General features: G+C 48.3%; 1 pseudogene; it reads left to right on the top strand.

The window, feature by feature from the left end:
* The first annotated feature begins 400 nt into the window (after positions 1-400).
* LOC141264720 (forkhead activin signal transducer 3-like) lies at positions 401-4,983 on the top strand (annotated as a pseudogene).
* The last annotated feature ends 18,512 nt before the right edge of the window (positions 4,984-23,495 follow it).

The following is a 23,495-nucleotide window of genomic DNA, read 5'->3' as shown; positions in this document are numbered from 1 at the left end:
TTTTATTATTCGTTTCTCATCTCTAAGAAACAACTTTTTTTTTTCAGGAGGTGATTATGGGATATAAACATTCAACAGGAAAAATATATAGTAACATTTATATCAATGGCTACTAATTTATCATTAATTGGAAAAATATATCCGTACATACTGCCCCCCAAAAGAGCCTAAATGGCATCAGCCGGAGGGGGCTGTGCCTCTCTGAACTCAAAGATTGAACATTTGTAGTAAAATTTTACACTTTTTTGTGTCTTCATTTCCAAGCAGAATCTGCAAAGAAGTATTTTCTTACATATCTGATATTAGATCAGATAAAAATGTTCTAAAAAATAAGGAAATGGCAAAAAGTAATCTTTAATTATAATGAAAAACGTGGTGGGATTTATAGGAAGATGGAAACATGGCTGGCGACTTATCCCCGCACTTTGTAATACTATGTAAATCTTCTGTTCCTCGGAAACATCAGGTGGGGAAGGTGTTACATGACAACAAGTCTTCTATTCTCAGCAGAGTCTGAGGGATCAGGAATATGGAGCCTCCTGCGGTGAGAAATCAGTGGAACAAGGGGGTCTTCATAGGGGGAGATTAGGGTCAGTCACATTGTAACTGATGTAAATACACAGCAGCCGGAGCAGAGGATGACCGGAGCCGGACAGGGAGATCTTACACAGAAAATAATCACAGCTTTACTGTTACTATTGTCATATAGAATTCAATAATCCATAGTTGTTGTAAGGAATCCGGCAAATCAGATTCTGGTGAAGCTACAGAAAAATTATCATTCAAGGACTTTTTTCCACAGGTTTTTAAAAAAACTCACATCAAGCAAAGGTTCCCAATCATGGCTACAAAAGTGCAGAAATCACAGGGTCAATGAGAATTCGCACAGTTATCTCTTATCATATTTCTTATTAGAACATAATGTAAAAAAATTCTACTTGAGTAAACAGCAGAAAAAAAAGAAAAACCAAGTGTTCAAATGATATGAATTTAGGTGAGGAATCTTTAAGAAGAGTAAAACTTTCACCATCAGAGTTTTCACAGATTTTGCTTTGCTGATGAATGGGATGAGATCCATCTATACATTTCTTTTGAACTTTGCATTACTTTAAAAATTGGAAAATGATCTTTTAACTCTGTTCTTGTGAACATTAGAGCAGGTATGAATAATGCACATTTAAGCATATGTCAGAGACTAGAGCCCCCCCGTACACATTACACTATTGTCGGCCAAACTCTCTGAAACCGACAGGTGCCACCAACACTAAGGTGTATGGGAGATCCAGCCAGCTGATTGTCGGGGGAGATGTTCATCAGACATGTCTGATTTTGGACTGTCAATTGCTTTTCTCTACTTGAGATAAGACTCTGGCAGAGATGTCTGTTGGTCGCTTTCTCATAGAGAAGACAGGAGTGCTCGGCCAGTGTATGAGAGAGACAACCGACTTGGCTTTCACCTGAAAGATCGACCAAAGCATCGTCTTTAGGGTCCCTCAGGATTCCAGGTTTTGTTCATATAAGATAAAAGTAGTCCAAAATGGCCAATTTCAGTACTAACAACTTATCAAACAACTGAGGAATGATCATTCCGCAACTCACCTTTGACTTGTGTATGGAGGACTTCAGAGTGGTCAACACAATAGTAATAATGATCAAAGTTTGTCATTATGGATGACAATAATCACCAGCTGGCTGTAATCTCCTCAATTTATACACTTGGAAAACGTTATTAAGATTAAATAATAAAACCGCGTCATATAAAAATTGTGGAAAGTGGAATCCATGAAATTTATCAACTTAATCTAGGAAAAGACAAACATCCCAAAATGTTTGTGCAAATGAGGTCTCACAAGATAAAACGATATGTATATAGTTACATAGGCTGAAAAAAGAATCAGGTCCATCAAGTTGAATGAATCGCGTAATTTCAAGCTTCTTTAGAGGGGTCTAGGGGATCAATCTTTAGTAACACCCTCCCCCCTGATATTAGCCACAGGAAATAGTCCACTATAAGGTTGGGGGTAACCACTCACATGGTCAATGAGTCTATTCCCTCACTGTATAAATATGAGTAAGTGTGTGCCGCTAAATAATACAGACGTCTACTGATGGGTGAACAAGGAACTTACAAAATAAAAAAATAAGGAAAAGGAGCAAATCATAAACCACCAGAGCACTTTCCATATATACGTATAGAGAGACAGTAATTGATATATGAAAAGTATAAATTATACAAAAAAAAAACCTGTAAAAGCATATGTTATCCAATAGATACCAGTCATCGTAATCCTGCATCCAAAGTGCCCCACTGTGGAAACCCCCCACTAACAATCTAATGCACCTGAATAATGATAATGAGATAAAGACAAAAGTAAGAAGTGTAAAACCTATAAATATATTCATCAGAATACATGGAATAATGGGTTGGAGTGGGAAAAGCCATAATTATCAATGTGGAAGATAATATTTTACTGGATTATTTAAAATATATATTTAAGAGAAATGATTGGTAATTTGGTCTGTAAGTGACTTTATACAAACTCACGAAAGGTAAGATCTTCAGTCAAGGCTTAAAATGTTGTCCCTATAGACAGTCTATTTCATTCTAGGCCTCAGCATTATCTATGCGGCCGGTGATTAACACACAAGGGGCCGCATGGTATACACAATATATACATGGTAAACATGACAAAAGATATTTTAACGATGGATCACACCCAAGGACTGAAACTTTGTGTATTCATGCTGCTATTGTCTTTAAGGATCTAGGTCTTCATATAGCAGTTAAGATGTTACCAGCAATGGGCTCCATCTTGTTTTGGGGGTATTAACATAACAAAGCCTGAGATGGGGTGAGCACCATTTATCAAGGCTCCTTCAGTGGTCCAGGGTCACATCAGATCTAATACTGGCATCTGTTAAGACACCTGTGAGACATTAACTCAGAAGTCCAAACCAAGGAGACCTTCAATATGCCAACACCTGACATGTTCAGTATTGAGCACATGGAGATGGACTCCAATGTGGTCGGTGGTCAAGGAGAGGAGAAAAATGAACAGTGTGACCCAGACATGACACCAGGTCCGGAGGAGAAAACCTGTGGGAAGAAGAATTACCAGCGATACCCCAAACCTCCATACTCTTACCTGGCCATGATTGCGCTGGTAATACAAATATCCCCGGACAAGAAGCTGAAGCTGTCGCAGGTAAGAGAACGATGTTATAAAGGAATAAGTTAGTGGGAGATGGACTTAGGACACAACAAATCTTTTAAGGCTGTACTTCTACTGAGTGGTCTTCTAACAATTTGTAGTAAAGGAGAATTCACAATAAAAGCGGTTCACTATTATTAATACATTTACAAAACTGAATGTTGGTTATTTTTTGTCATTTTAGATTTTAGAGAAGATCAGTGAATTTTTCCCAATCTTTAATGGAGAATATAAGGGTTGGAAAGACTCCGTCAGACACAACCTGTCCTCTAACGACTGCTTCAGAAAGGTGAGGACTCCGTGTGGTCATTTATTGGGGGGATTCTCTTCTAATGGATGTTGGGTTTTTACATATAAGGGGAGATTTCTTTATATTGTAAGATGTATTCATCTATAAGATGGTGGAAAACATCGAAATGTCAGGTTTCTAATACAAGTTCAAAAGAAAATTGTTGCATTTTACCATTAGATCAGATCTCTTTCTGGACACTTTTCAACTCTGATACAAAAAGTAATTTCACCATAATAACATTAGCGGATTCCAGGTTCTCCTCCATAAACCTCATCACACACAGCGCTGTATGTCTCCTCCTATTTATAACCTCAGTAACAGTTTCCAGCTCATGAATCTCATCTGCTTAATTTTAGTTGTTTTATTATTACATTATTTTTTTGTAACAATTTCACATTATATTAGAAGGTATCGCTTTGCTACATAGTTTCTGACAATCCATATCCCATTCATAATATAATTGATAAATGCCCCCTCACCCTAAAGACCCATATAAAAACACCCAAAGTTCCCAGACTTTTCTGTCCCGAGGTGATTATTCCCTAATTTCTAGAGAAATTTTCCTCCATTATCCACCCATCCCCCGATCAAAGCTTTCATCCTACTCAAGGCATAGATATTACATTAAATATGTAGATGATACAAGTGTGATCCTCGTAGTAAAAGAAGAGACAACCTATTGTATGTACCTCTTCTACATGACTATCTATGTACACGCCCTGGAGCAACCCTCCATATATCCCATATAGCCACTATTCCCACATACAAAGTTTCACATAATTTCTTCTCTATGACCCCTATATACAGTAATAACTTTTGTAAATTTAAATTTTACTTGAATCATTATCTAAATTTATTTCATCTTTATTTCAGGTGCTGAAGGATCCACACAATACTCAGGCCAAAGGGAACTTCTGGACAGTGGATGTGAGTCAGATCCCTCATGATGCCATGAAGATCCAGAACACTGCGGTCACCAGGCAGGACATCTATGCACCTGACCTGGCCCCCTACATCCTTCATGGACATCCCTACAGGCCTTTGGCTTACAACCTTCATCCTCTTCCAAACATGGAGCCCAACAGACCAGACCAGGAAGCTGCTGCTCCGTCCACCTCTTCTTCTCCAGACCCCGCATCCTGTTTTCCATTGATCTTGTGGAATCTTCCTACAGCTTATTCAAGATGTGTTGCTCCCAATGTCGTTGCCCCTCCCAGTGTACACCCGCTTGTCCTTTATCCCAACTTCCCATCCATACCCCAGTATAACTATCCATCACCATCTTATTCCAATCCCTCCTTCACATCTTGTTCTAATCCTTCTGCCCAAAACCTCCCCAGCCTGCGACCACAATTACCCCTCCCCCTACGACCCCTGGAATTTAATCACCCTCCTGTAGTTTTCCCACCCAACAGAACGGTGTTTGAAATCCCAGGATACATGACTCGAGCTGGGAATATTCCCTGTCAAGGTCCATGAAGGGACCACCAAGGACATAGCTCAATCTTCTCCGGCTTTTGTAAATAGTTCATTTGTGTTTGTTGTTTTACTCTTAATAAACTGCTTTTCACTATAAAAATTATTATCCTGGTTCTTTATATGTAAATGTGTAAAGCTTCCCCATGAAAATTAACTTTCTATTCACCAAGTATCTCTGTAAGATTCCAGTTTTAGTAATTAGAGTTAGTCAAACCTAAACTGTAAAGTGCCCGTGGAAGCCCATGGTACTGTTCAGCATCCCCAACAAAGTTTGTTCAAGGGCAGCAGCACAGCCAATCAACAAGCTTTGCTGGTGTGGGCACTTCCAGCTCAATCACAGCTATGTCACGTATTGGCATGGCTGTGATTGGCTGGGGCACACTGTGTAAAAAAAAAAAACAAATAAAAAAAAACAAACATACGGTCCCCACTATTTTTCCTAAGCAGCAAAAGCAAAGCTGATAGCTGTGAGCTGTAGCCCCCAGCTGTCTGTTTTATATTGGCTGGTTATCAAAAACAGAGGGGTCCCATGCCATTTTTTTAAATTATTTAAATAAATAATTTAACAAAATGGCGTGAGGTCCCCCCATTTTTGACAACCAGCCAAGATAAAAGCAGACAGCTGGGGGCTGGTATTCTCAGACTGGGAAGGGGCCATGGGTATTGGCCCTCCCCATCCTAAAAATAGCAGCCCGCAACCGTCCCAGAAGAGGTGCATCCAATAAATGTGCAAATTTGGGCGCTTTGCCCGGCTCCTCTCACTTGCCCTGGCGCAGTGACAAGTGGGGTAATATTTGTGGGGTTGATATCAGTTTTGTAATGCCAGCTGACACCAAGCGCAGGGGTTATTAATGGAGAGGCATCTATAATACACCCCCATTACTAATCCCGTTTTGAAAATTAAATAAAGACACAGGAAAAAGTCTTTCATTTGAAATAGACACTCTCCATCCTCTTTTACCCATTTATTATTGTAAAATTTTAAATAATAAAACACCATAGTTTTCATCTGTCCGCCGATAATCCTTATGTCCCACGAAGAGGCCAACTCTGTTTCATCTGGATTGCATGGCTGAGTGGTTGTATGATGCGACTTCTCAGCCGTGAATCCAGGAGATACTGAGCTGAGCCTGAGAACGCTGCTCCAGTGCTGAGCAGTGATATCAATAGGATGATTGGAGTTCATAGCCGATGAACTCCAGTCACCTCACTGACATCACTGCTTGGCACGGAAACTGCGTACTCAGTTCTCACTCAGAACTCCTGTTTCTACTGCAAGTTATTCCTCGGATATCTGTTGTTATTCACTAGTACAATATGTAACCTAGTATTTATTTACTTGGGTTTCTTAGCTGTCTGCTGATATCTTCTATTATACTTTGCCTTGATCTTGCGTCATTCGTTATGTACTTTTCATGCTGAAACTAACCTAGCTTAGTTTGCGGTGCCATTCATAGGTCATTTTGTGTATTTTACCCTAGTCCATCCTATTTTTACTTTAAATATGTTACAATAAAGTTTAGTAATTTTATAATTTACAAGTGCACATTTTTTATGTGCTGTTATACTCCCTTCTGCACTGAACTCTTTAGTTGTTGCTAAACAGTAGATTTACCTTACAGTTATACTTAAATAATTTACCTTTGCTGATAACTCGCATATGTAAGGCATCCTGCGTAGAGCTATGCAGAGTACATCAGGTTGTCATATGTACCGCATTTTGTGGACTATAAGACACACCAACATTTTGGGTAGGAAAATAGGGAAAACAATTTTTTAAAATAAAATAGTGGTGTGTCTTATAGTCCAATTTTACGGTAGCTTTCTGGGGGGAGGGGGCAGGGTGGCTGCGATGGAGCAGGGTCACAGGAGGCAGGGGCACCGCTGCAGGAGGCCAGCGGCAGCAGAAGTAGGGCGATGCTGCGGGTCACGGGCTGGGAGTAGAGGGTGCCCTGGCGGTGGGCTTCAGGAAAATATCCGCCGGAGGTAGAGATCTCGTCTCCAGAGACCTCAAATCAGCACATGCACCGCCTCCAGTGTCCAATTTACTGAAGCCAACAGCAGGGAAATCAATGGGAAAGGGATTCTGCTCATCGCTGACATTTTATGAAACCCCAGGTCCGCAGCTTCACATCGCCAGGACACCCCCTCCTCCCAGCCCGGGACGTGCAGCAGTGCCCCTCTCCTGCAGCAGCACCCCTCTCCTGCAGCAGCGCCCCTCTCCTGCAGCAGCTCCCCTCTCCTGCAGCAGCGACCCTCTCCTGCAGCAGCACCCCTCTCCTGCAGCAGCACCCTTGTCCTGCAGCAGCGCCCCTCTCCTGCAGCACCACCCCTCTCCTGCAGCAGCGTCCCTCTCCTGCAGCAGCGCCCCTCTCCTGCAGCAGCACCCCTCTCCTGCAGCAGCGCCCCTCTCCTGCAGCAGCACCCCTCTCCTGCAGCAGTGCCCCTCTCCTGCAGCAGCACCCCTCTCCTGCAGCAGCGCCCCTCTCCTGCAGCAGCGCCCCTCTCCTGCAGCAGCGACCCTGCCTCCTGTGACCCCGCTCCACAGCAGCATGTAAATTACATTTGGATTATAAGACGCAGCCCATTTTCCTTTGGGAGGGGGTGTGTGTGTGGGGGTGGGGTGGGCGATGTGTCTTCTACTTTATACAACATAACGTATTTTTCGGATTATATCAGGTTGTCATATCCGAGTTATTCAGTCGTGCAATCAATTAGAGCAAGTCACACTTTTAAACAGTCTTTTATACACAGGCCAGGTTTGTCGAGGGACGGGGAAACACTCAAAAATGGTGTATTTTCTTATCCCCCTTTTGTAACACTTTATGGCCTTCCTTTCTTCCCAGATCGGGGGGAACCTCTCCAGGGAAATGTTGCCCTGGTACGATATGTGCACCTTCTGTTCCAGAGGTACTGGGACCCTCCCTTCCTTACTTCCAAATATGAGGTCCTTGATCACTACCTCCTGTAACTGAAGGAAGGTCCCGGTCTGGCCTGCACATCATGATCGCACGTTGGCGTCATACAATACCATCTGTACAATGTGTACGCTCGGCTTTTTGTACCACAGTGTAGCTTTCCGCATGACACTGTAGGGCTGGAGGACTTGGTCAGAGAGATCTGGGCCGCCCCCCCCACCATGTTCTTATTGTACCCCAGGACACAGTCTGGCTCAGGGACCTGTGTAGGGGTACCTCGCACAGCGGTGGCGGTGCTGCCATCACTATGTACAGGAATAATTTGTGGATTTTCTGCGCTGCCGGAGAACAATAAGATTCATGACACACATGAATGCGGTTTTATTATCAACGCGTTTTGAAGTTGGCACAATTCTTCCTTAGGCTATAACCACATGTCACATATGGTTACTTCCTGCCAACTTCGAAACTAGTCGATAATAAAACCATATTCATTACAGTCTGTATCATGGATCTTATTGCTATTCACCATCTCCAGCAGTGTGAATACTTGACCCTTTCTGAGCAGCTGCACAAATAGCGACCTCGGGAGGCCTCCCTGGTGCCTGCGCCCGGTACTGCAGGCTGCGGTAGATCCGGCAGAGAGGGATCTGAAGAGTGAGATGCTGGTGTAGAAGTTATCCACGTAGAGATGATAACCCTGATCTAGCAGTGGGTGCAACAAATCCCTCTCACTCCCAGGACAGGGGGGCATTCAGGGAGTTCAGTCCAGGTGTCCCTTCCTTCATAAACCCTAAACCTGTGAGTGCACCCTGAGATACAAGCTGTGCGAGTACATTTTATTCCTCTACCGGGCCCTCTGCTGAGCAGGTATTGCAGGAATTTGAGCCTCTCTTGGAATGTATTAGGGACTCATCTACACAGATGTCCCTTTGGGGAACGTACACCTCTGCAAGTTTGTTACTGAGGTGATCAATGACTGGCCGGATTTTGAAAAGTTGGTAAAAATTGGGTTAGTCTCGGGGTGGAGACTGTGCATTATTGTAGTGCAAACATTTGTGGGTGGTCTCAGTGTCCGGGTTATAGCCATAGGAAAACATTTAACCCCTTAACAACATTAGACGTACTAATACGTTAAGAGCCAGACCCGTATTAGTACGTCATGGCGATCGCGCGCGCACACAGGCTGTGCAGGCGCGATCGCCGCCGGGTGTCAGCTGATTCTCACAGCTGACACCCGTTACTATGTGCAGGGAGCGGTCACGCACCACTCCCAGCACATTAACCCCCGCGATGCTGCGATCGAAGTCGATCGCAGCATTGCGGAGGCAAGGGGAGGTGATCGCAGATACTCACCTCCTCTTCCGGCCTCCAGCGCTGAATGCCGTGGCTTCCAGGATGTTGCCATGACGACCCGATGCGTCTTTTAGTGTGTGACAGCTGCCAGTCATAAAAACCCCATATGATTCTGGTATCGCTGTAGTCTCACCGACCCGAAGAATAAAGTCGTCTAATCACTTATACCGCATGAGGAACGGCGTAAAAAATAAACTCTCTGGTTAGGGTTGTGCTAGGGTTAGGGTTGTGCTAGGGTTAGGGTTGTGCTACGGTTAGGGCTGGGGTTGGGGTTAGGGTTGGGGTTAGGGTTGTGATGGGGTTGTGATTTTTTTCAAAAGTAAGAAAAAAAGATGACGATATGGCGACTAGTGTTGAGCGCAAGTGCTCGCTACTTGAGTTTGCATCGGGTGTTCTGGTATGCATTGAGTATCGTGGGTATTTGAGTGACATGCTCGAGTATCCGCCCCATATGCTTCACGGCCCAATAAACTTTGCGGGGATTGTCTGCAATGCACGGGGTGTCTAATGAAAAACACTTTTTCATTTTTATGAATCAATTTGTGAAGCACCTGGGGGTTCCAAGTGCTCACTATGCATCTAGATAGGTGCCTTGGGGGATCTAGTTTCCAAAATGAGGTCACTTGTGGGGGAGCTCCAATGTTTTGGCACACAGGGGCTCTCCAAATGCAACATGGTGTCCGCTAACAATTTGAGCCGACAATTTGTTAGCGGACACCATGTTGAATTTGGAAAGTACCTGTGTGCCCAAACATTGGAGCTCCCCCACAAGTGACCCCATTTTGGAAACTAGACCCCCCAAGGCACCTATCTAGATGCATAGTGAGCACTTGGAACCCCTAGGTGCTTCACAAATTGATTCGTAAAAATTAAAAAGTGAAAAAAAAAACACTTTTTCATTTCTACTAATCAAGTTGTGAAGCACCTGGGGCTTCCAAGTGCTTACTATGCATCTAGAAAGGTGCCTTGGGGGGTCTAGTTTCCAAAATGGGGTCAATTGTGGGGGAGCTCCAATGTTTGGGCACACAGGGGCTCTCCAAACGCAACATGGTGTCCGCTAACAATTTGAGCCAATTTTCCATTCAATTTGTTAGCGGACACCATGTTGAATTTGGAAAGTACCTGTGTGCCCAAACATTGGAGCTCCCCCACAAGTGACCCCATTTTGGAAACTAGACCCCCCAAGGCACCTATCTAGATGCATAGTGAGCACTTGGAACCCCTAGGTGCTTCACAAATTGATTCGTAAAAATTAAAAAGTGAAAAAAAAAACACTTTTTCATTTCTACTAATCAAGTTGTGAAGCACCTGGGGCTTCCAAGTGCTTACTATGCATCTAGAAAGGTGCCTTGGGGGGTCTAGTTTCCAAAATGGGGTCAATTGTGGGGGAGCTCCAATGTTTGGGCACACAGGGGCTCTCCAAACGCAACATGGTGTCCGCTAACAATTTGAGCCAATTTTCCATTCAATTTGTTAGCGGACACCATGTTGCATTTGGAGAGTACCTGTGTGCCCAAACATTGGAGCTCCCCCACAAGTGACCGCATTTTGGAAACTAGACCCCCCAAGGCACCTATCTAGATGCATAGTGAGCACTTGGAACCCCTAGGTGCTTCACAAATTGATTCGTAAAAATGAAAAAATAAAAAAAAAACACTTTTTCATTTTTACAAATCAATTTGTGAAGCACCTGGGGGTTCCAAGTGCTCACTATGCATCTGGATAGGTGCCTTGGGGGGTCTAGTTTCCAAAATGGGGTCACTTGTGGGGGAGCTCCAATGTTTGGGCACACAGGGGCTCTCCAAACGGAACATGGCGTCCGCTAATTATTCAAGCAAATTTTACAATCAAAAAGTCAAATGGCGCTCCTTCCATTCCGAGCCCTGCCGTGCGCCCAAACAGTGTTTTTTCCCCACATATGAGGTATCTGCGTGCCCAGGGAAAATTGCACAACAAATTTTGGGGTCTATTTTTTCTTGTTACCCCTGTGAAAATAAAAAAAATTGGGTCTAAAGTAACATTTTTGTGAAAAAAGTTAAATGTTCATTTTTTTCTTCCACATTCCAAAAATTCCTGTGCAGCACCTGAAGGGTTAATAAACTTATTGAATGTGGTTTTGAGCACCTTGAGGGGTGCAGTTTTTAGAATGGTGTCACTTTTGGGTATTTTCTGTCATAAGGACCTCTCAAAGTGACTTCAAATGTGATGTGGTCCCTAAAAAAATGGTTTTGTAAATTTTGTTGAAAAAATTAGAAATCGCTGGTCAACTTTTAACCCTTATAGCTCCATAACAAAAAAAATTTTGGTTCCAAAATTGTGCTGATGTAAAGTAAACATGTGGGAAATGTTATTTATTAATTCTTTTGTGTGACATATCTCTCTCTGATTTAAGGGCATAAAAATTCAAATTTTGAAAATTGCAAAATTTTCAAAATTTTCGCCAAATTTCCGTTTTTTTTTCACAAATAAACGCAAGTGATATCGAAGAAATTTTACCACAATCATGAAGTACAATATGTCACAAAAAAACAATCTCAGAATCAGGGGGATCCGTTGAAGCGTTCCAGAGTAATTACCTCATAAAGTGACAGTGGTCAGAATTATAAAAATTGGCCTGGTCATTAACGTGCATACCACCCTCGGGGGTTAAGGGGTTAAACATTATGCAAATGTGGAACCCCAGGGGTCTGCTAACCACAGTAATAGCAATATTACGTCTGTGAGCAGGTGGGAGGTCTCCTGGTCAGGAATCCTAAGCATGCCACACCTCCTGCCCAGTCCTGGGAGGGGAAGAACTTCCCCTATATAAACTGGGGCTGAGGTGGGGTTAGAAAAGAACACAGACAGAGACAGAGACACAGTCTGGTCTGGTGTGGAGCAGTTGCAGGGAAAGTGACAACAGGAGCTCTGTAGGAGCAGGAGTGAGTGCCAGAGGCTGGAAGCTAGATAGCTCGCCTTGGCTGAAGAGATCTCACCGGACACGGAGTCCGAGGCTGTGGGGACTGTTCCATACCCAGCAGCAGAAACCGACCGGCAGGGGATTTCAGGTCCTCTGGCCAAGAAACCCGAAGGCACGGTCACACGCAAGGGACCAGCACCGCCGTCGTGGAGCGGAGGCTACCAGAAGGCCCCGAGTCACCGGCCATACGGGTGAGCACCACACGGTACACTCAGGGACGTGGGCTACTTTTACCCGCTTCTAGCAAGGTAGCCAAGAAGAGTACAGTTAGTTGGGGAGGCCTACAACTCCGCCTGGCCAGGGGAGATCCTGTCTGCTCACGGACTGACCAGACCCCGACCGCTAGCCAGTACTCCCGGGAGGGTCTATCTTTGTCACCAGTAAAGACCCTGAACTACACCGCACCGTCTCTGAGTGGTTCCTGGTGCCTGCGTGCAATTCTACCATCCCCATCATCCACGTCCGCTGCCCTGAGGCCATACCCCTCCCGTTGGGGGTTATACTACCCACGCTGCACAACTGTACCACCGGCCTCAGCGGTCTGCCCTGCAGCGGCGGTTTCGTAACCGCATTCAACGGGTGGCGTAGTCGAACAATATCACATCTGCCACTAAAAACATCGCCACTTAGTTTGACACCCTGGGCACGGACCAGGTCACCGCCACGAGGACTACCACCCCCAACAGATCCGGCTCCGGGTATTCCCCAAACATGGCCCAGGGGGCGCGTCAACTTTTGGCGTAGTCGGCAGGATCTCGTGCCCGCAACCACCGCGTACTGCGTGCCTGAAAAAGACTGTTAAACTTACCTGTGGTGAAGATTCCCGCCATCCGTGGAGTTTTCCCGCCATCCGACGCCATCTTTTGCCTTCTTCCCGCCATCCGTGGAGTTTTCCCGCCATCCGACGCCATCTTTTGCCTTGTTCCCGCCATCCGTGGAGTGTTCCCGCCATTGGACGCCATCTTGAGGACGCCGCGCGGGAAGAAGAGGGGCGTGGACTCCGAAAGCGCGCGAGAACTGAAGCCCCGTCTCACGTCCGGACGTTGCGTAAGGTCCTGGAAGGAACCCAGCAGACGCCGACGTCACAGGAGCGCGACGGAAGGTCCTCAACCCTGACGATCCACTGCAGAGCCGCGGCCTACGGAAGAGGATCATCGCAAGGTAGGCCACGGTCCACTAGGGGGGAGGAGGATGTCGGATACGGAGGAGAGCTTCACTGCTACAGCCACCGCCAGCACCACCGCTGCTGCGGTCATGCCTTTCACCATGCCCTACATCCCGGGGGCAGCCTGGCTACCCCAGTACTCAGGGGAGTCACATACCCTAAATGACTTCAGAGAAAGGCTGGATAGCCTCTTCCAGGTGTACCCCCTCACAGAAGAGCAAAAAGTGAGCATCCTGGTGGCTCAATTAACAGGGGCAGCCCAAAGGGAGGTAAAGTCCTGGCCACTTGGGAGGAGGAGGACTGTCGCAGAGATACTAGCCCGGCTGAAGGACACCTTTGATACCCGTACCTCAGCCGAGATCAAGCTTAGATTCTACGGGTGCAAGCAGCGAGCACATGAGAATATAAGGGACTATGCACTAAACCTACAAGAGGCCCTGAGAGCCATTAAGCAGGCCGACCCTGACGGCGTGGGAAACGAAGACAAACTGTTGACTGAACAATTTATAGAGGGTCTACATTGCAATGCCCACCGAACCCAGTTGCGAGCAATGGCCTTACAGGACCCTCATCTGGACTTTGCACAGGTCAAGGACAGAGCCATCCGGGTGCTCCGAGAACCGGCACCAGGTGGCGCTGTGACCCACAAACGCCCTTCTACCACTTACCACCAGGAGACGGCGCCCGTGTCGGCAGGGCCTGTGGGAGCTGATGCGCAGGCTTTAAACAATGACCCGGCTACAGACCTGCACCATCAGGTCCAAGAGCTAACTAAAAGCGTTGCCGCGCTAACCCGAACTGTGCAGTCTTTACAGGTTTCTACTCCAGGGAAGATCCAGCTGGCATCCGGACCGGAGGATATCCCGTGGCGCCGACCAAGGAGGACCCCACCGGCCAGAGGAAGACCCAGCGACCGATACAACGAGGACGGACAACCCATCTGCCGCCGCTGCAATCAACCCGGACATATGGCAAGGTACTGTCCTTTTAAACCGGCACAACCTGGGGTAGAGGGTCAACCCCTAGGAATAAGATCACCAGGCCCATCGAACTGGCGTGACAAATACGTGGGAGGACGTCCAATCTTACCTGTAGTACTGGATGGCATTCCTATGAGTGCCCTACTTGACACCAGGTCATAGGTCACCACCATCCCGTACGCGCTCTTCAAGCAGTACTGGAATGACTCGGATATAACCCGCTACCCAGACGACGACTTGAGTATCATCGCCAGCAATGGTCAGCCCGTGCCACAGATCGGATTTAAAGAGATGACCATTAAAATCGGTAAAGTCGAACTGGCAGCACAGGGACTGATCATTGTGGACATTGACAAGCGCGAGAGTCACCCAAAGATAACTCTAGGAACTAATGTGATTGAAAATTGTCTTGCAGAGGTGATTCTTATTTTACAGCAGGTTGCCAAGAACGCCAGCTCCGGCCAGCAGCGAGTGCTCCAAAAAGAGATCCGGGCACTGATGCGACGGCAACAGGTGGAACTCTCCGGTGGTGAGATTGGTAGCGTGAGAATGTGTGACCCTTTCCCTATTGCCATGCCCCCGAAAAGTGAAATGATGATTTGGTGCCGGGCAGCTATTGGTCTGAGAGGTAGAGATTACCAGGCAATGGTAGAACCAGTCTACTCAGATAGTAGGCCCACCATTTTGACGGCACGGGGGGTGGTTGATGTACGCCATGGGAGGGTGCCCGTTCGCATAATAAATATCGGGAAGAGGGAAGTGTACCTGCCCCGGTATGCTACGCTAGCCAAATTGTATACCATCAACCAAAATTCTGTACAGTCTGTGGAACCCTTGCCTCCATCTCATCCAGAGGAAGGTAACGGCTCTAAGCAACAAATGGAGGACTGGTGTCAGCAACTGCATTTGGGTACTGACTCCACTCCTGCTCACCAAAAGCAGGGAGTCTACCGGGTGATCCAGGAATACGAGAGAGTGTTCAGTAAACACCCGCTAGACTTCGGGCGAGTGAAGGGAGTGGAACATCACATCCCCACGGGAGACCATCCTCCCATAAAGGAGAGGTATCGTCCCGTACCCGCTGCACATTACCAACACGCCAAGGGGATGCTTAGAGACATGAAGGAGGCTGGGGTAATCAGGGATAGCTGTAGCCCCTGGGCAGCTCCACTAGTCTTGGTTAAAAAGAAAGACAACACCATGAGAACGTGTGTAGATTACCGGAAAATCAACCGTATCACACACAAAGATGCGTACCCCTTACAAAGGATAGAGGAGTCTTTGGCTGCTTTAAAATCTGCTAACTTCTTCTCCACTTTGGATCTCACTAGCGGGTACTGGCAGGTTCCTGTAGCAGAGGCGGACCGGGAGAAGACTGCATTCACCACCCCGATGGGACTTAGCGAGTTTACCTGCATGCCGTTCGGACTCTGCAACGCACCAGGAACCTTCCAACGATTGATGGAATGCTGTCTGGGACACCGGAACTTTGAGACGGTCCTGCTGTACCTGGACGATGTTATAGTTTATTCCAAAACCTACGAGGACCACCTGAAACACCTGGCGGAAGTGTTTGAAGCCCTGGCAAACTACGGTCTGAAGGTGAAACCGTCGAAGTGTCACTTGCTAAAACCAAAGGTGCAGTACTTGGGACACGTGGTGAGTGCTGACGGAGTGGCTCCCGACCCTGATAAGATCACCGCGATTAAGGAATGGCCAAGACCCTCCAGCGTAAAGGAAGTGCGGCAGTTCCTCGGGTTGGTAGGCTACTACCGAAGGTTCATTCCCGGTTTCACCAAAAAGGCAGCTCCTATGCAGGACCTCCTGATAGGCCAGTCCAGGAAGGCCAAGAACCAGAAGCCGCCCTTCAGATGGGAGAAGTTGGAAGAAGAGTCCTTCCGCCAGCTGAAGATGGCCCTCACGGGGGATGAAATCCTGGCGTACCCGGATTACAGCCAGCCCTTTATCCTCTACACCGACGCAAGTAACATCGGGCTAGGAGCCGTACTGTCACAGATCCAGCAGGGGAGAGAACGGGTAATTGCTTACGCCAGCCGAAAACTGCGACCCACCGAAAGAAACCCTGAGAATTACAGCTCATTCAAGCTAGAGTTCCTGGCAGTGGTGTGGGCAGTCACCGAACGCTTTAAGCACTACATCGCCTCTTCCCGGTTCACCGTGTACACGGATAACAACCCGTTGACACACCTGGACACTGCAAGACTCGGTGCCCTGGAGCAGAGATGGATGGCCCGCCTGTCCAACTATGAGTTCACGATTAAATACCGGGCAGGACGCTCCAATACCAACGCGGATGCCTTGTCCAGAATGCCAAACCTACCGGACGTAGGGGAAGATCCAGAGGAACTGGAAGAGGTTGAACTCCCCGCGTTTCACCGTCATGGGACTACCCAGTATTCCCACCGTGTAAGGGGTAAGCAATCCGCTACGTTCAACCCCTTACCTCATTACAACTGGGCAGAAACGCAAGACAGTGACCCCGCCGTCCGACTGGTGAAGGAGATGCTGACTCAGCCAGATGCCCGCCTTGACCCAGACGCTCCGGAGGAGACCAAGCAACTGTGGGCTGAGAAGAGTCGACTGTTCCTTTACAAGGGGAAGTTGTGCCGCAGAATGGTTAACTCCCGGACGCATGAACTGGTCTGGCAAGTAGTGGTGCCAAGAAGAGACGCGGCAATGGTACTGGAGGCATACCACGACGGAGCTGGGCACTTCGGATGGAAGAAGCTGGAGTTCCTGCTGCGCGGGCGGTTCCACTGGGTAGGCATGAGAGGAACCATCGAGAGGTGGTGCAGAGACTGTGGCCCATGCAACCTAAGAAGGAAGGACCGTGCCAGCCAGAAGACTCCCCTGCAGTCCATCGTCACCAGGCAGCCGTTGGAACTGGTAGCCTTGGACCATGTAAAACTGACCCCCAGCAGAAGTGGCTACGTCTATGCGTTAACCATCGTGGATCACTACTCCCGGTTCTTGGTTGTAGTCCCCGTCAAGGACTTAACGGCTCAAACAGCAGCTAGAGCCTTCCAGCAGCACTTCTGCCGTCCACACGGATACCCAGAGCAGGTGCTGACGGACCAAGGACCTGCCTTTGAAGCGGAAGTCTTCCAGGAGTTCTGCACTCTGTATGGCTGCCGGAAGATAAGAACAACACCCTATCATCCGCAAACCAATGGACTCTGCGAGAAGATGAACCAGGTGGTGATAGACCTTCTGAAAACATTGCCCCTGGAAGAACGCAATCTGTGGCCTGAGAAACTGCCTGATCTGGTGGACCTATACAACCACATCCCAGTAGGTTCTACCAACTGTACCCCGGCTTACCTAATGAGAGCAAGACCTGGTAAGCTGCCTGTTGATCTGGATATGGGAGTCCTGACACCCGAGGACACTTCACCAGAAGCAGACTGGGACACAGAGAGGCAGCAGCAGTACCGGAAAGTACAGGAGAGCGTTGAGCGAAGTCTCCGCCAAGCAAGAGAAAGACAGGAGAAGACTTACAACCAGTATGCTCCTGCTGTTCCCCTGGTACCTGGAGAGCAGGTCTTGAAGAGGAAAAGACGGCTCCACAAGTTGGACGACCAGTGGGAAAAGGACCCGTACACCGTACTGCCATCAAGCCATGAAAACCCGAAAGTCTGCACAATCAGTAAGGATGGAGGAGAAACCACAGCCATTGTCTCCCGAGATCACCTGAAGAAGTGTCCCGAGCAACTACGAAACCCTGAAGAAGATCACGAAAACCCTCGACCCGCAGAGAAAAGGGAAGAGATGGTCAGTACTGTACTCGGAGACTTCCCTCGGTCTTGGACACAAGTAAATGGCGCTGTTGTGGTACCCGTCCTCACCTTCCTCCAGCCAGCATCCCAAGTGCCTACGGAAAAAGAAGTAGAGCTGGAAGAGCAGCCGGTCCAGGAGGCAGAAGACCGCACGCAAGCAGACCAGGAGAATCGACCCTCTGCTTATAGTGAGCCTGCCGTGCCCCTAGTGAGCCAAAGAGTCCCTAGACAGCTGCCCAGCTTACCTTTAACAGCTCCTACACCCTGTAGTGCAGGACCAGTTAGTGAGCTCCGTAGGTCCACTAGAGCCACTAGAGGCCAGTTGCCCGTACGTTGGAGGATTTAAAGTGTTTAGACTGTTTTATTAATATTTACCTGTTTATTGTTGCTTGTAAATAATTATGTTTTTCCAGTTATTTTATAGGTATCTTTTGTGGATTTACTAGAACTCTATTGTATATATGTTTGGAGCGTAACCCAGGAACGGACTAAAGACTGTTAAAGACTCGGGGTAGGACAGACGCCTACCTGGTTACGGCTCCCTGTTCTTTGGTGAAATGGACACCCTTTTGCTTCAAAAATTGCACCCGGTTGCGGACACGCCGTGACCACTTTAACATGTTTTTCCTTATTGTATTGTTCCTGTTTATACCCTGTTATGTTTTCAAAAAAATATGTTTAGTCCCGGAGTACTAAATTTTACTAGGGGGGAATGTGGAACCCCAGGGGTCTGGTTACCACAGTAATAGCAATATTACGTCTGTGAGCAGGTGGGAGGTCTCCTGGTCAGGAATCCTAAGCATGCCACACCTCCTGCCCAGTCCTGGGAGGGGAAGAACTTCCCCTATATAAACTGGGGCTGAGGTGGGGTTAGAAAAGAACACAGACAGAGACAGAGACACAGTCTGGTCTGGTGTGGAGCAGTTGCAGGGAAAGTGACAACAGGAGCTCTGTAGGAGCAGGAGTGAGTGCCAGAGGCTGGAAGCTAGATAGCTCGCCTTGGCTGAAGAGATCTCACCGGACACGGAGTCCGAGGCTGTGGGGACTGTTCCATACCCAGCAGCAGAAACCGACCGGCAGGGGATTTCAGGTCCTCTGGCCAAGAAACCTGAAGGCACGGTCACACGCAAGGGACCAGCACCGCCGTCGTGGAGCGGAGGCTACCAGAAGGCCCCGAGTCACCGGCCATACGGGTGAGCACCACACGGTACACTCAGGGACGTGGGCTACTTTTACCCGCTTCTAGCAAGGTAGCCAAGAAGAGTACAGTTAGTTGGGGAGGCCTACAACTCCGCCTGGCCAGGGGAGATCCTGTCTGCTCACGGACTGACCAGACCCCGACCGCTAGCCAGTACTCCCGGGAGGGTCTATCTTTGTCACCAGTAAAGACCCTGAACTACACCGCACCGTCTCTGAGTGGTTCCTGGTGCCTGCGTGCAATTCTACCATCCCCATCATCCACGTCCGCTGCCCTGAGGCCATACCCCTCCCGTTGGGGGTTATACTACCCACGCTGCACAACTGTACCACCGGCCTCAGCGGTCTGCCCTGCAGCGGCGGTTTCGTAACCGCATTCAACGGGTGGCGTAGTCGAACAATATCACATCTGCCACTAAAAACATCGCCACTTAGTTTGACACCCTGGGCACGGACCGGGTCACCGCCACGAGGACTACCACCCCCAACAGATCCGGCTCCGGGTATTCCCCAAACATGGCCCAGGGGGCGCGTCACAAACATTAGTCAACAGCTTGAACCTCAGTGCTATACAGCGCGGCACCTAAGAAATCTGTATTTAATATTTTTTTCAATAGATTTAGAAAAGTTTAGACAGGAAGCTAATTTCTTTGGACCACACGGGACCACGCCAGACAGGTTTTTCTTCCGTGGCCGTCTTCGCAAGAGGCACAAAGTGCAACTATTCACAATGTAGTTCCAGTTATTCAGCGTCCATAACCTGTCAGTCCAAATAAACCTGAAGGGTAACTAGAGAAACATAATTAATAAACAGGCAGCAAACATAAACCATTTTCAACATTTGTAGTTTACAGGTAAATTCACATTATAGTTTAAATTCTCCAGCGATCGGGCATCTGTCCTCTAGTGCTCCTGGTGGACCTACGTAACCCACTATCTGGTTCTGCACTACAGTGTATAGGATGTGTTGCGAGTAGGCCTGGCAGCTTTCTGCGTACTCTTTGGCTTACTAGGGGCACGGCAGGCTCACTACTAGCAGAGGGTTGATTCTCCTGGGCTGCTGGTATGGATTCTTCTGCCTCCTGGGCCGGCTGCTCTTCTGACACTCCCTGTTCTTCTGTAGGCCCTTGAGGAGCTGGCTGGAGAAAGGTGAGGACGGCTACCACGACTGCGTTGTTGATTTGAGTCCAGGACCGGGGAAAGTCTCCGAGTACGGTACTGATCATTTCTTCCCTTTCCTCTGCGGGTTGAGGGTTCTCTTGATCTTCGTCAGGGCTTTGCAGCTGCTCGGGACACTTTTTCAGGTGGTCTCTGGAGACAATGGCTGTGGTCTCTCCTCCATCCTTACTGATTACACAGACTTTTGGATTATCATGACTTGAAGGCAGTACTGTGTACAGGTCCTTCTCCCACTGGTCATCCAACTTGTGGAGCCGCCTCTTTCTCTTCAAGACCTGCTCTCCAGGTACCAGGGGAACAGCGGGAGCATGCTGGTTATAAGTCTTCTCTTGCCTTTCTCTTGCTTGAGACAGACTTCGCTTGACGCTCTCCTGTACTTTCCGATACTGCTGCTGCTGTTCTGTATCCCAGTCTGCCTCTGGCAAGGTGTCCTCAGGTGTCAGGACTCCCATATCCAGGTCAATAGGCAGCTTACCAGGTCTTGCTCTCATTAGGTAAGCCGGGGTACAGTTGGTGGAACCTACAGGGATGTGATTATACAAGTCCACCAGATCAGGCAGTCTTTCAGGCCACAGACTGCGTTCTTCCAGGGGCAACGTTTTTAGCAAGTCTATCACCACCTGGTTCATTTTCTCACATAGTCCGTTGCTCTGAGGGTGATAGGGCGTTGTTCTTATCTTCCTGCAGCCATACAGATTGCAGAACTCTTGGAAGACCTCCGCTTCGAAGGCTGGCCCTTGGTCAGTCAACACTTGCTCCGGATACCCGTGTGGACGGCAGAAGTGCTGCTGGAAGGCTCTAGCTGCTGTATGAGCCGTTAAGTCCTTGACAGGGACCACCACCAGGAACCGGGAGTAGTGATCTACAATGGTAAGGGCGTAGACGTACCCAGATTTGCTTGGAGCCAGTTTCACATGGTCCAGGGCTACCAGTTCCTGTGGCTGCCTGGTGATGATGGGCTGCAGGGGAGTCTTCTGGCTGGCACGGTCTCTTCTTCTTAGGCTGCATGGGCCACAGTCTCTGCACCACCTCTCGATGGGTCCTCTCATGCCTACCCAGTAGAACCGTCCACGCAACAAGAACTCCAGCTTCTTCCATCCGAAGTGTCCTGCTCCGTCGTGGTATGCCTCCAGAACCATAGCCACGTCTCGCTTGGGACCACTACCTGCCAGGTCAGCTCATGTGTTCTAGAGTTGACCATTCTCCGGCACAGCTTCTCCTTGTAAAGAAACAGTTTACTTTTCTCCTTCCACAGTTGCTTAGCCTCCTCCGGAGCGTCTGGGTCAAGACGGGCATCAGCCTGTGTCAGCATTTGCTTCACCAGACGGACTGCGGGATCACTGTCTTGTGTCTCTGCCCAGCTGTAGTGGGGTAAGGGATTGAACGTAGCAGAGCGCCTGTCCCTTACACGGTGGGAATACAGGGTAATCCCATGACGGTGGAACGCAGGGAGTTCGACTTCTTCCAGCTCTTCTGGATCTTCCCCTACGTCCGGTAAGTTTGGCATTCTGGACAGGGCATCCACGTTGGCATTTGAGCGTCCCGCCCGGTATTTGATGGTGAATTCATAGTTGGACAGGCGGGCCATCCATCTCTGCTCCAGGGCACCAAGTTTTGCAGTGTCCAGGTGTGTCAACGGGTTGTTATCCGTGTACACGGTGAACATGGAAGAGGCAAGGTAATGCTTGAAACGTTCGGTCACTGCCCACACCACTGCCAGGAACTCTAGCTTGAATGAGCTATAATTTTCAGGGTTTCTCTCTGTGGGCCGTAGTTTTTGGCTGGCGTAAGCGATTACCCGTTCTTTCCCCTGCTGGATCTGGGACAGTACGGCTCCTAGCCCGATGTTGCTCGCGTCCGTGTGGAGGATAAAGGGCTGGCCGTAGTCAGGGTACGCTAGGATTTCATCCCCCGTGAGGGCCATCTTCAGCTGGCGGAAGGACTCCTCTTCCAGCTTTTCCCACCTGAAGGGCAGCTTCTGGTTTTTGGCCTTCCTGGATTGACCTATCAGGAGGTCCTGCATAGGAGCTGCCATTTTGGTGAAACCGGGAATGAATCTTCGGTAGTAGCCTACCAACCCGAGGAACTGCCGCACTTCCTTTATGCTGGAGGGTCTTGGCCAGTCTTTAATCACGGTGATCTTATCGGGGTCGGGAGCCACTCCGTCAGCACTCACCACGTGTCCCAGGTACTGCACCTTTGGTTTCAGCAGGTGACACTTGGAGGGTTTCACCTTTAGGCCGTAGCTTGCCAGGGCGTCAAACACTTCTGCCAGGTGTTTCAGATGGTCCTCGTAGGTTTTGGAATAAACAATGACATCGTCCAGGTATAACAGGACCGTCTCGAAATTCCGGTGTCCCAGACAGCATTCCATCAACCGCTGGAAGGTTCCTGGTGCGTTGCAGAGCCCGAACGACATACAGTTGAATTCGCTGAGACCCATCGGGGTGGTGAATGCAGTCTTCTCCTTGTCTGCCTCTGCTACAGGAACCTGCCAGTACCCGCTAGTCAGATCCAAAGTGGAGAAGAAGTTAGCAGATTTTAATGCAGCTAAAGATTCTTCTATTCTAGGTAACGGGTACGCATCTTTGTGTGTGATACGGTTGACCTTTCTGTAGTCTACACACATTCTCATTGTGTTGTTCTTCTTTTTCACTAGAACTAGTGGAGCTGCCCAGGGGCTACAGCTGTCCCTGATTACCCCAGCCTTCTTCATGTCCCGCAACATCCCCTTTGCATGCTGATAGTGTGCAGGGGGTACAGGTCGGTATCTTTCCTTTATGGGTGGATGGTCTCCTGTGGGGATGTGATGTTCTACCCACTTTACTCGCCCGAAGTCTAGCGGGTGTTTACTAAAGACTCTTTCGTACTCCTGAACCACCCGGTAGACTCCCTGTTTTTGGTGTGAGGGAGTGGAGTCAATACCCAAATGCAGTTGCTGACACCAGTCCTCCATTTGTT

This window comes from Phyllobates terribilis, unplaced genomic scaffold (assembly GCF_046119375.1).
Source record: "Phyllobates terribilis strain yellow unplaced genomic scaffold, ASM4611937v1 Scaffold_4__5_contigs__length_816908805, whole genome shotgun sequence".
Taxonomy (NCBI): Eukaryota; Metazoa; Chordata; class Amphibia; order Anura; family Dendrobatidae; genus Phyllobates; species Phyllobates terribilis.
This window is presented reverse-complemented; position numbering and strand designations above follow the sequence as displayed.